Genomic DNA, 13,812 nt, shown 5'->3' with positions numbered 1-13,812 from the left:
CACCGTCTGCAAGGATTAAGGGAATCGGACACTGGACAGGGAAATTTTGATGGGGCACAGCAAAAAGGAGGTAGAAAATATGTCTGGAACTGGGGCAGGGGTGGGGCAGCTTAAGTGGGGCAAAGCAGAGAGCACAAGGCAGAACAAAGCACTGTGTAGCCCTTCAAAATCCTCAAGTCTGGGACGTGAGCGTAGACAAGATGTTCAGAAAGTACGCTTTTAAGTTCACTCCTAAATCCTTGGCTCACAACAATGCTGGTCTTCGTCTCCCTCCTCCCCTTCTCCCATGGCTATAACTTTCCAATATGGGGATACTCTTGCCTCAGTCAGGAGGAAGGGCGGATGGCAAAGAGGCTCACTCACCTGATGAGTGTGCAGAACTGTAAGAACGATGAATTCCTTAGCGCTCCTACAGAGAGAAGAGGGAACAGGAGAGTAGTGTATCATGCACTGGGTACTCATCTAGCACAAGAAGCAACACCAGAATTCTCCCCTGGGCTGCATTCAGGCATATGGATTAGGACAGAGGGCAATCTAAATATGCGCATGGCTGCCTCGCCTGCCATCATTTGTGGCGGCTGACATACACCATACATATAGGTTCGCACAGGCGTCTGAAGATGGTATTACCATTATCTCTGGGGTTGTCATTTTTCAGGTCTTTTTTAATATTCCTTCTCACATTCTCTCTGTAGAAATCCTTAAACCCTAGGAGCAATTTTATCTATAGGCTAAAAAGTTCTCAAGGAAAACTAAAGACCTGAATTATGGAACTCAAAGGGAGCACAGTCAGAGTCCTGGGAAACGTGTACCATGATTATTGGCAATCTGGTATTTAAGCAAGAGGAGAAACTGAAAGGAAAAACCCAAAGGAGGTCATTTGGTCATCATGACTCATACTCAGCAGATTTGTTTTAATTGAAGGACCAAAAAAATGAGAGCCAGGAAGCAACAGATGGAAGGCAAGACTCTCCAGATAGCAAATATTCAAAAGGATGAAGAATTTGAAACTCTTCAGACAAGAATTATGCCAATGATCCAACAAGCTGTGAGGTATGAAAATTCTCTTCCAGGAATACATAATCCTTTAAAAGAACTAAAGGAATGGAAAGAGTTCGCCTTGAAGGAGCTTCCCCTCTCTTTGTTGGCCTTTTTCAAATATTTCTGGGAACAAAGGTGTTCAGGAAGCAGAGTCAAGATGCCCTTGATTCTGGGTATTCAAGGAAGGCCAAGGCTCCCTGCTCAAGGACTTGGACCATTTCCCATATTCAATGAGGCAGAGTCCAGGGATGAATCATCTGCAGGGTCTGGGAAGCTCCCAGGGGAAGGAAGGAGTTGTATTCCAGGGAAAACACCATGGAAAATCCTGTCTCTTGACCAGGGCAGGTGCCTAGTGTAAATTGGATTATGTGACTCCTGTGCTCCGGCCCCTGCCACGTCTCCCCATTTCATGTAGAACAAAGCCAAAGTCCTTGCAGTAGCTACGACTCTCCCCCTTCTTTACCCAACTCCACATGCTGGCTTCTCCCCTGTTCCCCAAACACACCAGACACACTCCTGCTTTAGGGCCTTTACACTGGGTTCTTCTTGCCTTCTCTAACATCCTCATTTCCTTCAAGTCTTTTTTTTTTTTTTTTTTTGGCGACGCTACGCGGCATGCAGGATCTTAGGATCAAACTTGTGCAGTGGAAGCGTGGAGTCCTAACCGCTGGACCACCAGGGAAGTCCCCAAGTCTTTCTTTAAATGTCACCTCCTCAATGAGGCCGACACTGGCCGTGCTACTTAAAGTTGCACTCTGCACCCCTGTGCCCAGCATTCCCGATCTTCTTTATCCTGATCTCCTTTCTAGTCTTCGATAACATTCATCAACTTCTAGTACACTGTACAATACTTATTTATCATGTTTATTGCTTATGGTGTGTCTCCTTCCACTAGAATGTAAATTCCAATGGGCAAGGATTTTCATCCAGCTTATTCACTGCTGTATATTCAGTGCCTAGAACAATGCCTGATGCACAGTAGACACTCATTATAAGAAATATTTACTGAATGAATGATCTGCTAGCCCCTGAGGTTATCAAATGAGTGAGCTCTGTCTTGACCCAGAAAATGCTCTGGGCTCCCTCACAAAATCAGGCTACCTTGTTCTGGGGTGCAAAGATATCCACTAGAAGCAAAGCAAAGACGTCCGAGGGGTCAGCCTGAAAGAACGCCAGCATACCCTGATGGGATTGAAAGAACTCACCCCATATTGGTGTGGTGGTGGAGTGTGAAGGGTGAAGGGTGGAGAGTGGGGGAATGCAATGGACAAACTGAACTTGGAGAAGAGACAAACTAAGGGTCATTAGGGACCAGACACATTCCAAGATATTAAGCTGGAGGGGGAGCATGTCAAGGAAGACCTGCTCTGGACTTCAGGAGGGAGCACTGCAAACCCCTCCAGAGCTAGCAAGGGGGTACCGCTCCTCTGCCTTTGAAGGGGAGGGAGGGGGTCTGGAGGCAGGTGGGCTTTGGGAGAACAAGAAAGACAAGTGGGATGGAAACACTCCAGATCAAGAAGGGTTGAGGAGATGGATGCAGAGGTGGAACAGACTACACCAGGCAGAGAGGGAGAGTGGGAGAGCGGGCACAGGGTTCCATTTGAGGGGAGACAGCCCAGGTCCTCCAAACTGAGGTCAGCCCGTGGAATCTAGAGCCATCGCTTCTACCATCTCACTCCTTATCAACACGTCTATGCAAGGCGGCGGTGTGCATGTGGTGGGCATGTGGGAGTGCCTATGGTACGTGTGTGTGTGTGAGCAGGCATGTTTGTAGTGCATGGTGTGTGTGTGTGTGTGTGTGTGTGTTTGTGTGTGTGTGTATGGTGTGCATGTGGGTGTGTGTGTAGTATGTGGTATGCATGGTGTGTATGTATGTGGTATGTGGTGGCATGGTGTGTGTGGGGAGGTATGTAGTGGCATGGGGTGTGTGTGTGTGTGTGTGTGTGTGTGTGGTGCCATGTTTTGTGTCTGGGTGTGTATGGTGTGCATGTGGGTGTGTGTGGTATGTGGTATGCATGGTGTGTATGTAGTGGCATGGTGTGTGTAGGGAGGTACGTAGTGGCATGGTGTGTCTGTGTGTGTGTGTGTGTGTGTGTGTGTGTGTGTGTGTGTGTGTGTGTGTGTTATGTGGCTTGGTGTGTATAGAGGTAAAGGAGAGGAAAAGTCAATGTGATTACTCCACGGACAGAGGGTGGTGGTCCTGCTAACACCCCTTTCTCTCTCTCACCTGCCCCCATCTGGGGAGGGCACTAAGGGGTCACACACACTGTGAGCAAAATCCACAATGGCAGGTTCCCTCCTTCAACCCCCTGGCCAGGGATTTGGATTTTCTTCTTGTGTGTTTTTTTTTGGGGGGGGGGGGATGGGAAACAGTGACTTGCTCACATTGTGCTTATCTCAGAATGTCCTTTGAATGGCTTGTTTGGTTCTCACTGCTCACTTGGTCTGTCTCATTGGTCACTCATTGTTCTCATTGGTCACTCGTTCTCATTGGTCACTCACTTGTTCTCATTGGTCGCTTACTGCACAGCAAGTCGAAAACCAAAGGGCGTGGGTAAGGGGAGCAGCTGGGTGCAGGGAGGTGAGGTGAGCTATGGCAGGAGGCCGTCCAGTGATGTGGGCGGGGGTGCCTGCTCACATCACTGGACGAGGCTAAGCCAGAGTGTGTGAGGGCCCTTGGGCCCCGGATGTCCTGGGTAGCCAGGAACCCTGGCTCGGGCTGCCCTCCCTGGGAGGGTTCCTCTCTCAGGGCCAGGGAGAGCTGTGGCAGCCACAGCTACGCCACTGGTGGGAGGGGAGGGCCGTACTCAGCTCCGGCCAAGGCCCTATTACCTGATGAGCTCTATGAACCTCTCCCTGGGGGCTTCGCTCATGTCCTCCTCATTAATAGCCACAATCTGGTCACCAGCCAGGAGCTTGTCCTCAGAGGGGCCTCCTGCAGAGGAGAGGAGACAGGCGTGAGGGCTGGGAGAGCGCAGGCCTGGGTGGGAAGGGGTTGCCACTGCCTGAGGGAGCGGGAGCTGACGTGGGTGCAGGCGACGCTGCGGGCCAAGTGGTGCCAGTGGCAGGGCCGCTGTTTGCGCCCTGGGCCACTGCTGCCTGTGGCGGATGGAGGGCAGAGGACTGGAGAAAGAGAGGAGCGGCCCTCCTTTGGCTGGGAGTGGTGTGGCGGCAAAGGCCTGGTGCTCAGACGAGGTTCATGAGTGCTTCCTGGCTCGGGTCCAGAGAGGAGCACAAACTTCCGTTTCACCAGGAGGGATCTGCTTGGGCACAGAGAATGGCTTCCAGACTATTGGAGGGGCTACAGGTGATGGGAAGGGGCGAGGAATCTTCTTAATTGAACAATATCCAAACTCACTGGTCTGGAAGGATGTAGGCACTCACTTGCCTGAGACAGGGGGATGGACTAAAAGACCTGAAGGGTTTATTTTCTTTCACCTCTGAGACATGCTACTCTCCAAGAAATGAGGGGAACAAGGCATAGACCGTAAATCATGGGCACTTGGAAATTTCCTTTCCCTCCTTCCCATCTCTACTGTCGAGGTTTAGAAAGCAGACCTGCCTGAGGGCCTTACCTTCCTGGTTGGGGTGAAGGGTGGGTTTGAGGGGTGCCCCGGGCTATGCTGCTTCTGGTGTTTAGCAAAGACCTTCTTGGAGGAAAGCTTTTTAGAGATTCAGGGAGAATGAGAAGTTGGACCCAGCTTAACTCAAACCTGAAAGAGATGTTCAACGACATGCCTCTCTCAAACCAGCCTGGACGCTTATTGGGATCCACTCAAAAGGGCCAGATCCCAACTATTCCTCTCTCTACAAAGAAGTGTGCTGTGCAAATTCCGCAAACATGAACAATAACAAGGCCACTGTGTCACTTGAGCACAGCTCAATGGCTCTGGAGAGTGAGGCCTGCGTGCTAATTGGATTCACCACTCCAACTGCAATGGCCCTCAACCCACTCGGCCCAGTCTCCCGACAGCACAGTGACTTCAGAAATGGGCAGCATGGTGGTGAAGAGTCCACTCTTCGCAGCCAGCCAGCCAGGCCCAGACTCTAACCTCATTATCTGCAATTCACTAGTTGTGGATGAAACATTTAATCTCTCTGAATCTTTCTTTCTTCATCTGTGAAATGGAAAAATAACATCATAAGAATGTTGGGAGGAGAAATGGGATGATGAATGTATAGCACTTAAAACAGCTGATTGATGTTGGTAAGAATTCAATAAATGGTAGTTATCATATCCTCCAAGGGACAATTCCTTCAACTCATTTCATTCCTCCTATCTACTTCTGCCAATTATGCCAATCTTTTAGGTAGAGGCCACTCTACCTATTCCCTCCCTCCTTTCTTTCCTTCCTCCCTTCCTTCCATCCATCCATCCCTCCTTCCTTCCTTTTAATGGAGGAGGTCCTCATGGAACTCAATCTCCATCACAAGCCTTGGCTCTCTGATGGCAGTAGTAAGCTCAGTTTACTACTATTTTCACGGAATGGTTTGTTGGCTTGTTCAACCATAACTGTTCCTCTATAGGATGCGTCTTATCTTTTCTTGCACTCTCAAAAACAAGTTCTCTGCAATCAGCCTGCCAGCCCTGTGGCCTCCTGTGGTCTCCCCTGTGGCTTTCCTTCTCTCCACTTCTCCAACCCCTTCTTCTACATTCTCATACCACCTGCAGCAACCCTATGAATTCTGTCTCCTCTGAAGTTAAAGCAGGGGCTCCTGGTGGTCTGTTACTAAGTTTTATCTGGGTCCCTCTTTCCCAGGACAAATTTGATTTCTGATTAGAGAGACTCAAAAACCTTTCGCCAAACTGCGTGACTGACTCGGGAGCCTTAGGTCAGCCATGAACTCTTGTACTGAATTGTTTTTTTACTTTATGCCCTCTAGTTGAAGAGCGAGCTTACAAAAATCTTTTTCTTTTCCTTGGAGGATTGCAAAATTCATCAAATTTCTGCTAGACCAGTTTGTACTCTGGCTGCTCCTCTTGACTGAGCGAGAAACTGTTGTAAACATCTAAAGCCTCAGGCCCAGCAAGTCAGGAATAGAGCTCCTTTCCGTCTGTCTTTTCTGTCAATGCCTAGCAAGATTCAGAACAAAACAGTGCTCAGCCCCTTTCCCATTTCATTCATGACAGCAGGCTTTTACAGTTCTGGTGGGGTTCTCGCTTGGTCCACCCCGCATGGTCCCATTCAAGCCCTGCTCCCCCCGCATGACATCACACAGGCTTAAGTGCAAATCCTAGCTCTGCTGCTTCCTAGCAGAGTGACCCTGGACAAGCCATTTCTCTTCCTCTATGCCTCAGTTTCCTCATTTGTAAAATAGGAATGGTATTACTTACCTTGTGGGCGCAGCTGTGAGGATTGAACAAGATGATGTAAAGCACACAGTAGTACCTACATCAATGGTAGGTGTTGTAATGCCACTGTGGCATTCGGAGATTTCACTCTCCTCTCCCACCTATGGTCTATATCCTGACTCCAGTCTTTAATGGATGACCTATTTCATGAACGTGTACTAGTCTCCAGAGCCTGATGGTTAGATTCTCGGGCACAGGAACTCTGTCTTGTATTTCCCTATAACCTTGCTGGGCTTAGAGTAGGTGATCAATACATATTTGCTGAATCGAATCGGATGAGTATTCCTCATCCAAGGCAGTATGGCTCTTCTATGAAGGCTCTGTGCAAAGGGAAGTTTTATTAAGACCCAGACCCTACTAAACCATCAACTACAGCCTCTGTCTAGAGCCCCAGCAGCCTCGGTGGTGTGTGTGGGTAAGTCTTAGAAGCCCAGCTCCCTGACACAGTAACTGGTTGGCAAGTCTTCACCCACTCTTCATGAGTTCCTCGGCAACACAGTATACTCGGGTGCTCTGCTCTTTGGGGCGATGTGTGGGTGTTGGGGGGTAGGAGCCAGGGCCACGGGGACACTCTGAGGGACACCTACCTGGCCTCACAGATCGCACCACCACAGGCCTCTCACTGCCGGCCACGAAGCCAAAGCCATATATAGGGTCCCGGTGAATGGTCACTTGTCGCAGCGTCTCTGCTGGCAGCTGCTCACATTCCATATCATTTGCGCTCTCTTCCTGTATCACATGACTGAGGGGAAGGGGAAGATGGGAGCAAAACAAGACGCAAAGGCAACTAAGCCTCAGAAGCAGCTGGGAGGGACGCCGACAAGGGTGCTGGCCACGGCACCAGGGAGTTCACGCACATCGCTTCCTACCTCCTCTGGCACCAGCAGAGGGGATGACTGCCTCATATTTCAGACTGGAGAAAGAAGAGTCTAGAAAGGAGAAGTCACTTGTCTACAGGGCCAGGGCCAACAGAGGAAATTGGTGTCATGGAGCCTGACATTAGAGTCAGTCCTAAAAAGGACTAACAGCTAGTTAGTTCAAAAGGTTATCACCCATTGAACTGGCTATTAACTCCCTAAGAGAAACCAGAACCTTGAGGGAAGGGACCACAAAACAGGCAAGGAAGTGGGGAAGGAATGTGAAGTCATTTCAGAATGTGGAGCACCTTCATGAAGTCCTTGTGTAATTTTAAACTTTCATGTCCCTTAGGTTATATATAAAGATAAACTATTGAGATGCCATATGTAAACAAACGGGCTCATGTGCAGGACCAGCACCTACACAACCGTGCATAACGCCAGCCTATTTCAGTTAATGGGATAGCTGGAGGGCGGCTCCCGTGGGCAAGAAGGAGAGCTGCCTCCTGTGGCTGCCGGAAGACCCGAACCCAGACGAGCTGGGAGAAGAGAAATCGTTGCCTCAGTACTCGGGAGAGATTATAGATAGCACTCCTGACGCTGACAGCGCAACTTACTGAAGCTTAGGCATTACACTAGGACTTTATAGAGGGTCTACAGTAAGGGCCAGGGTGAAGCATCCTGCAGGCAAGGATGAGTCTGAGCTCACTATTTGAATGAAGAGCCCTAAGGGGTGAGGGCGTGGGGGACCCTGGGCTTTGTGAAGGCACTGTGTGCAGGGGCAAGGGAAGAGGCAATAGGGGGAATCAATGGCCGGCAGGCAGGATAGGGCAGGTGGAGGTAGAAGAGAGCGGACCACAGCCAAGAGGCCCAGAGCCTCAGCCCCCTGAATTGGCCTACTAAAAGGGATTGAGTTTCCTAGCCTAGGTGTGTGTATTCTCAAAAATTAAGGTTCCAGGCAGTGCCCTTCTGAACAAGATACAGAGGGCCAGGAGCTAATTAATCAAACTAAGGTTTGGAAAAGAAGTGGGGGGTTCTGACACTATGAGAGTGATTGTTGACTAGCGAAGAATACCAAATTCCTCGGGAGCAAATGGTTGTAAGCAATTAGGTTGTTTATCAGGACACAGATTCGGTAGGTTTAGAGTAATCGTATAAAAGAGAAATTCAGAGTCCCGGGCTTGTCTCTCTCACAGAAGAACTCAGGCAGGAAGAAGGACTGTGGCTGATTTGAATCCAACCACATCAACTCTGGCTGCACTCATGCTGGCTTGGGCTCTGTCTGGTGCCCCTGAGGGAGGTGGAAGGAGCTGCTAAGATGAGGTCAAGCCTGCTGAAGATGAATTCAGAAACTGCCTCCTTCCCTCTCATGCTGGTAAGACAAACGGTCACTCTTCAACAGAAAGTCACTTGGAAGCTGGAACTTGGCTGGCCGGTGTTCTGGATAGGGACCCTCCCAGGACAGGGGCTCAGTGAGGGTGGCCTCAGGCTGGCGCCTCTCTCATTTCTGCTCCTGGTGGCAGGCAGGCACTTGGCCCTGAAGGGAGCCAGAGAACATCTTCCTGTAGCCGCTATCTTGCCTCATCCCTACAGCTGCTTCCCAAACGAGCCCTTTGCCTCCTGTCATCCGACCTCATCTCACTGGCACTAAAGGGGCCTCCTCTTGGAATGACACCAGCTCATTTCCGCCATGGGCACCAGCCAGGGCAACCTGGACGGTGAGAGCCTGTCGGGCTGCACAGCCTGGGGCATGGGGAGCAGGGACACTGCAAAGAAGATCCAGGCACCCGTGGGAGCGCTTGATACCCTGTCCTGCATATGCAGGGCCCCCTGGCCACTGCAGCCTCGGTTTTGCTGCCTTTTTCTTTTTCCAAAGCTGGGGACATGCCAGTCTCCACTGGGCCTGGAGGCACCACCAATCCTCATGAAAATAGACACTCCTGGTGCCAGGGGACCCAACAAGCTAAGAGCCTTTTGTGACCCAAGTGTTCTGCTTTCCTGTTTTGACTATGTTAATCCATCAACAAGTATTTATCGAGGGCCTACTCACACAGTTGGAGCTTTGGGGGGCCCAAGAAGTTACAGATCTCTGCCTTCAAAGATCTCCCAGTCTAGCAGGGGGTGCGGGGGAGGAGGGGGCAGGTCAGAGAGACAAGTGTACACTGAACAAGAGAATTAGAGCGGTAACTGAGAATAGTATATGAAGTCCATGATTAAGGCCCAAATTGCGCGTTCAGAGAAGGGGGTGGAGGACCAGAGGGGGCTCCCAGGAGGAGACGGGAGCCGTGCTGGATGGCCAGGAAAGGGCAGTGATGGGAAGAGTGACAAGAGGCTAAGCTCTGTGTGTGGGTGGCCCCCATCTCCCCACAAGGGACCCGGCTATTTCTCCCACAGTCACAGGCATGTCTGCAGGTGCGACTGGAGCACATTCGTCCCCGGCTTGTCCCTAACAGAGCTGGACTACCTGTCCCTAATTAGATCCTCCCCCAATTCTGCAAGAAGCCATTTTTTCCCACTGTCTGGGCCTTCCCAGCATCTGTGATCAGGGAAGAAATACCTCCTTTAACTGACCAGAAGGCCATTTTGCAATGCAAATGGAAGCTGTCCCTGCCCTCCTGGGGTTTGCATCTTTCAGTGTCTGCGGCTCAGTCCCTCTGAAATTTGCTAAGTGCCTAGAGACTTGGGAGTGACACTGAAGTCAAGCGGTGACGGATGACGGGAGCTCAGCTGTCCACGGGTCACATGACTGCCATCCTGGGGGAAATACGCACTTTGAAAGATGCTTGGCTTCTGGCTTCTGGTCCCTTCAGACAGGGCAACCCTGAACAAAATTATGAAGCAGCCAAAGCTTATGGTCCTCTCTCCCTACGCTCTGCCCAGCTTTGTTTCTGGGATCTGCTATTTTCTTCTGTTTGCCCCAAAGCACGCAGTGCCTTCAATCTGTCCCTTTCCTACCCAAGGCCCCCAAAGGTGTCCCTTCACCCTGCGCCAGGCTTGCCCTCTCTAGTCAGTGACCCAGGTAAAGGTCTAGCCTTTTACCTTCTGCCAAGTGATAACAACACTTTATAGCCATGTGTTTTTTTCATTTTTACACCCATTACCTCATCAGAAAAAAGGTGCTTTCACATCCATTATCGCCTCACAGTCGCTAACTGTCCTGCCAAATAGGCTAGGTCTCTGTTCCTCCTCCAGCTCAGACTCCAAGGTGGAGGCCAATGAGGGCCTCGGCTAGAGCCAAATTTCTTGGACAGGGCCCACAATCCCGGCACCCACACCCACACCCACTCAGGGTCCTGGACCCTCTGGCTATTCAGTCGCCATCGCAGGGTTGGCCCAACCCTGCAGCCAAAGCTCTCCACATCCTGGCTGAGTCTGGCCGGCCGGCCCACATCTTAATTCATCTGTCTCTGATCCCACTCACTCAGTGTCGCTGCGAGAATGAAACGACATCACGGTTACAGAAACACTTTGGAAGGCTAAATGTATCACGTAGATGTAGAGGTGGCAATGTTACTGGTAGCATCATTCAGGGTGGCTGGAGGGGCAGAGGACGGGAGCTGAAGATAAACTTCACCCGCTTCCTACAATCCAGGCCCTTCCCCCATCAACTCCTTGCCTCTAAGTGGCAGCCCCATGATATGCTCTGCCCCCTCGTTTTCCAGGGAACTGTCCCAACGATTAGACGACCTGCCTCCCTGTGGACACCCTGACTCCAGTTCCTCTCGGGGCTAAATTCATCTCCCCATCACTGTCCAAAGAGGGACTGGTGGCTGGAGCTCATGCTGACAACTGTTGCTAGGCAGGATGTGGCTGAAGGACAGGTGAACTGAGAAGAAGATGGATTGATTCTCAGCTGCTGCTCTCTCCCCTGCACTTTTCGGCAGGAAGCTGTTACATTTCTAACAGCTAAACTCCCAGGCATCAGCTTTTAGTTCCTCATCCCTCCTTGCCTTTGGCTCCTTTTTCTTTACATTTGGTTGGCTCCTTGGGGAGTCTTGTCACTCCCCTTGCAACTGGCAGGCCATGGAGCCACATGGGGCCAATTAGCTCTCTGATTCCAGTCACAGGAGTCTGACTCTCCTGGAAGCTCCAGAGATCCCAAATGGCAGCTGGGACCCCAGGAGATGCCATCTTCTCCTTGTGGAAGGGATGGGAGCTCCTTCCCTGGGACTGTGAGGGAGCTTCTCTGGGTGTCCCCTTATTAGGACCTTGAACACTAACCCTTCTTCTGCTAAAGGAGCCCTCACTTGGGCTCCTTACTCTAGCAGGGCAGCTCAGCCTTGAGTGTGTGTATGCACCACCTGGGGGTATTGCTAGAATAATTCTGATGCAGTAGGTCTGGAGTTAGGTCTAAGTTCCTAGCAAATTCCAGGGTGGTGCCCAGGCTGCTTGTTCATGGACCACACTTTACGATGCTATTCTCAGACGATGAGAGGGCCACAATTACGTGGAAAGGATGAGGTGCTTTCATTCTGTTGGATTATAGCATTGAAGTTAAAACACAAATGCTGAGAGGGTAGACAGCAGAAGCAAAAAGAACTACAATCCTGCAGCCTGTGGAACGAAAACCACATTCACAAAAAGATAGACAAAATGAAAAGGCAGAGGACCATGTACCAGATGAAGGAACAAGATAAAACCCAAAATAACAACTAAATGAAGTGGAGATAGGCAACCTTCCAGAAAAAGAATTCATAATAATGATAGTGAAGATGATCGAGGACCTCGGAAAAAGAATGGAGGCAAAGATCAAGAAGATGCAAGAAATGTTTAACAAAGACCTAGAAGAATTAAAGAACAAACAAACAGAGATGAACAATACAATAACTGAAATGAAAAATACACTAGAAGGAATCAATAGCAGAATAACTGAGGCAGAAGAACGGATAAGTGACCTGGAAAACAGAATGGGGGAAATCACTGCCGTGGAACAGAATAAAGAAAAAAGAATGAAAAGAAATGAAGACAGCCTAAGAGACCTCTGGGACAACATTAAGCTCGCATTATAGGGGTCCCAGAAGGAGAAGAGAGAGACAAAGGGCCAGAGAAAATATTTGAAGAGATTATAGTTGAAAACTTCCCTAACATGGGAAAGGAAATAGCCACCCAAGTCCAGGAAGCACAGAGAGTTCCAGGCAGGATAAACCCAAGGAGAAACACACCAAGACACATAATAATCAAATTGACAAAAATTAAAGACAAAGAAAAATTACGAAAAGCAACAAGGGGAAAATGACAAATAACATAAAAGGGAACTCCCATAAGGTTAACAGCTGATTTCTCAGCAGAAACTCTACAAGTCAGAAGGGAGTGGCACGATATATTTAAAGTGATGAAAGGGAAGAACCTACAACCAAGATTACTCTACCCGGCAAGGATCTCATTCAGATTCGACAGAGAAATCAAAAGCTTTACAAACAAGCAAAAGCTAAGAGAATTCAGCACCATCAAACCATCCCTACAACAAATGCTAAAGGAACTTCTCTAAGTGGGAAACACAAGAGAAGAAAAGGACCTACAAAAACAAACCCAAAACAATTAAGAAAATGGTAATAGGGACATGCACATCGATAATTACCTTAAATGTGAAAGGATTAAACGCTCCAACCAAAAGACACAGGCTTGCTGAATGGATACAAAAACAAGACCCATCTATATGCTGTCTACAAGAGACCCACTTCAGACCTAGGGACACATACAGACTGAAAGTGAGGGGATGGAAAAAGATATGCCATGCAAATGGAAATCAAAAGAAAGCTGGAGTAGCAATCCTCATATCAGATAAAATAGACTTTAAAATAAAGAATGTTACAAGAGACAAGGAAAGACACTATGTAATGATCAAGGGATCGATCCAAGAAGAAGATATAACATTTATAAATATATATGCAACCAACATAGGAGCACCTCAATACACAAGGCAACAGCTAACAGCTATAAAAGAGGAAATCTACAGTAACACAGTAATAGTGGGGGACTTTAACACCTCACTTACACCAATGCACAGATCATCCAGAGAGAAAATTAATAAGGAAACAGAAGCTTTAAATGACACAATAGACCAGATAGATTTAATTGATATTTATAGGACATTCCATCCGAAAACAGCAGATTACACTTTCTTCTCAAGTGCACATGGAACATTCTCCAGGATAGACCACATCTGGGTCACAAATCAAGCCTCGGGAAATTTAAGAAAATTGAAATCATAGCAAGCATCTTTTCTGACCACAGTACTATGAGATTAGAAATTACAGGAAAAAAAAACCGTAAAAACACAAACACATGGAGGCTAAACAATACATTACTACATAACCAAGAGATCACTGAAGAAATCAAAGAGGAAATCAAAAAATACCTAGAAGCAAATGACAATGAAACCACGACGACCCAAAATCTATGGGATGCAGCAAAAACAGTTCTAAGAGGGAAGTTTCTAGCAATACAATCCCACCTCAAGAAACAAGAAACGTCTCAAACAATCTAACCTTACACCTAAAGGAAAAAGAGAAAGAAGAACAAACAAAACCCAAAGTTAGTAGAAGGAAAGAAATCATAAAG

The 13,812-nt window shown here is 48.7% G+C and overlaps 1 protein-coding gene across 1 annotated transcript in view; it reads right to left on the bottom strand.

The window, feature by feature from the left end:
• The window catches only part of FRMPD3 (FERM and PDZ domain containing 3), a 52,717-nt gene extending 48,760 nt beyond the window's left edge, over positions 1-3,957 (bottom strand). Inside the window, exon 1 of the mRNA XM_059911167.1 lies at positions 3,874-3,957. The gene's annotated coding sequence lies outside the window, so the exon portion shown is untranslated. The remainder of the gene's footprint in view (positions 1-3,873) is intronic.
• Positions 3,958-13,812: the final 9,855 nt, after the last annotated feature.

This window comes from Balaenoptera ricei, chromosome X, assembly GCF_028023285.1.
Source record: "Balaenoptera ricei isolate mBalRic1 chromosome X, mBalRic1.hap2, whole genome shotgun sequence".
In the NCBI taxonomy this organism is placed as follows: domain Eukaryota; kingdom Metazoa; phylum Chordata; class Mammalia; order Artiodactyla; family Balaenopteridae; genus Balaenoptera; species Balaenoptera ricei.
This window is presented reverse-complemented; position numbering and strand designations above follow the sequence as displayed.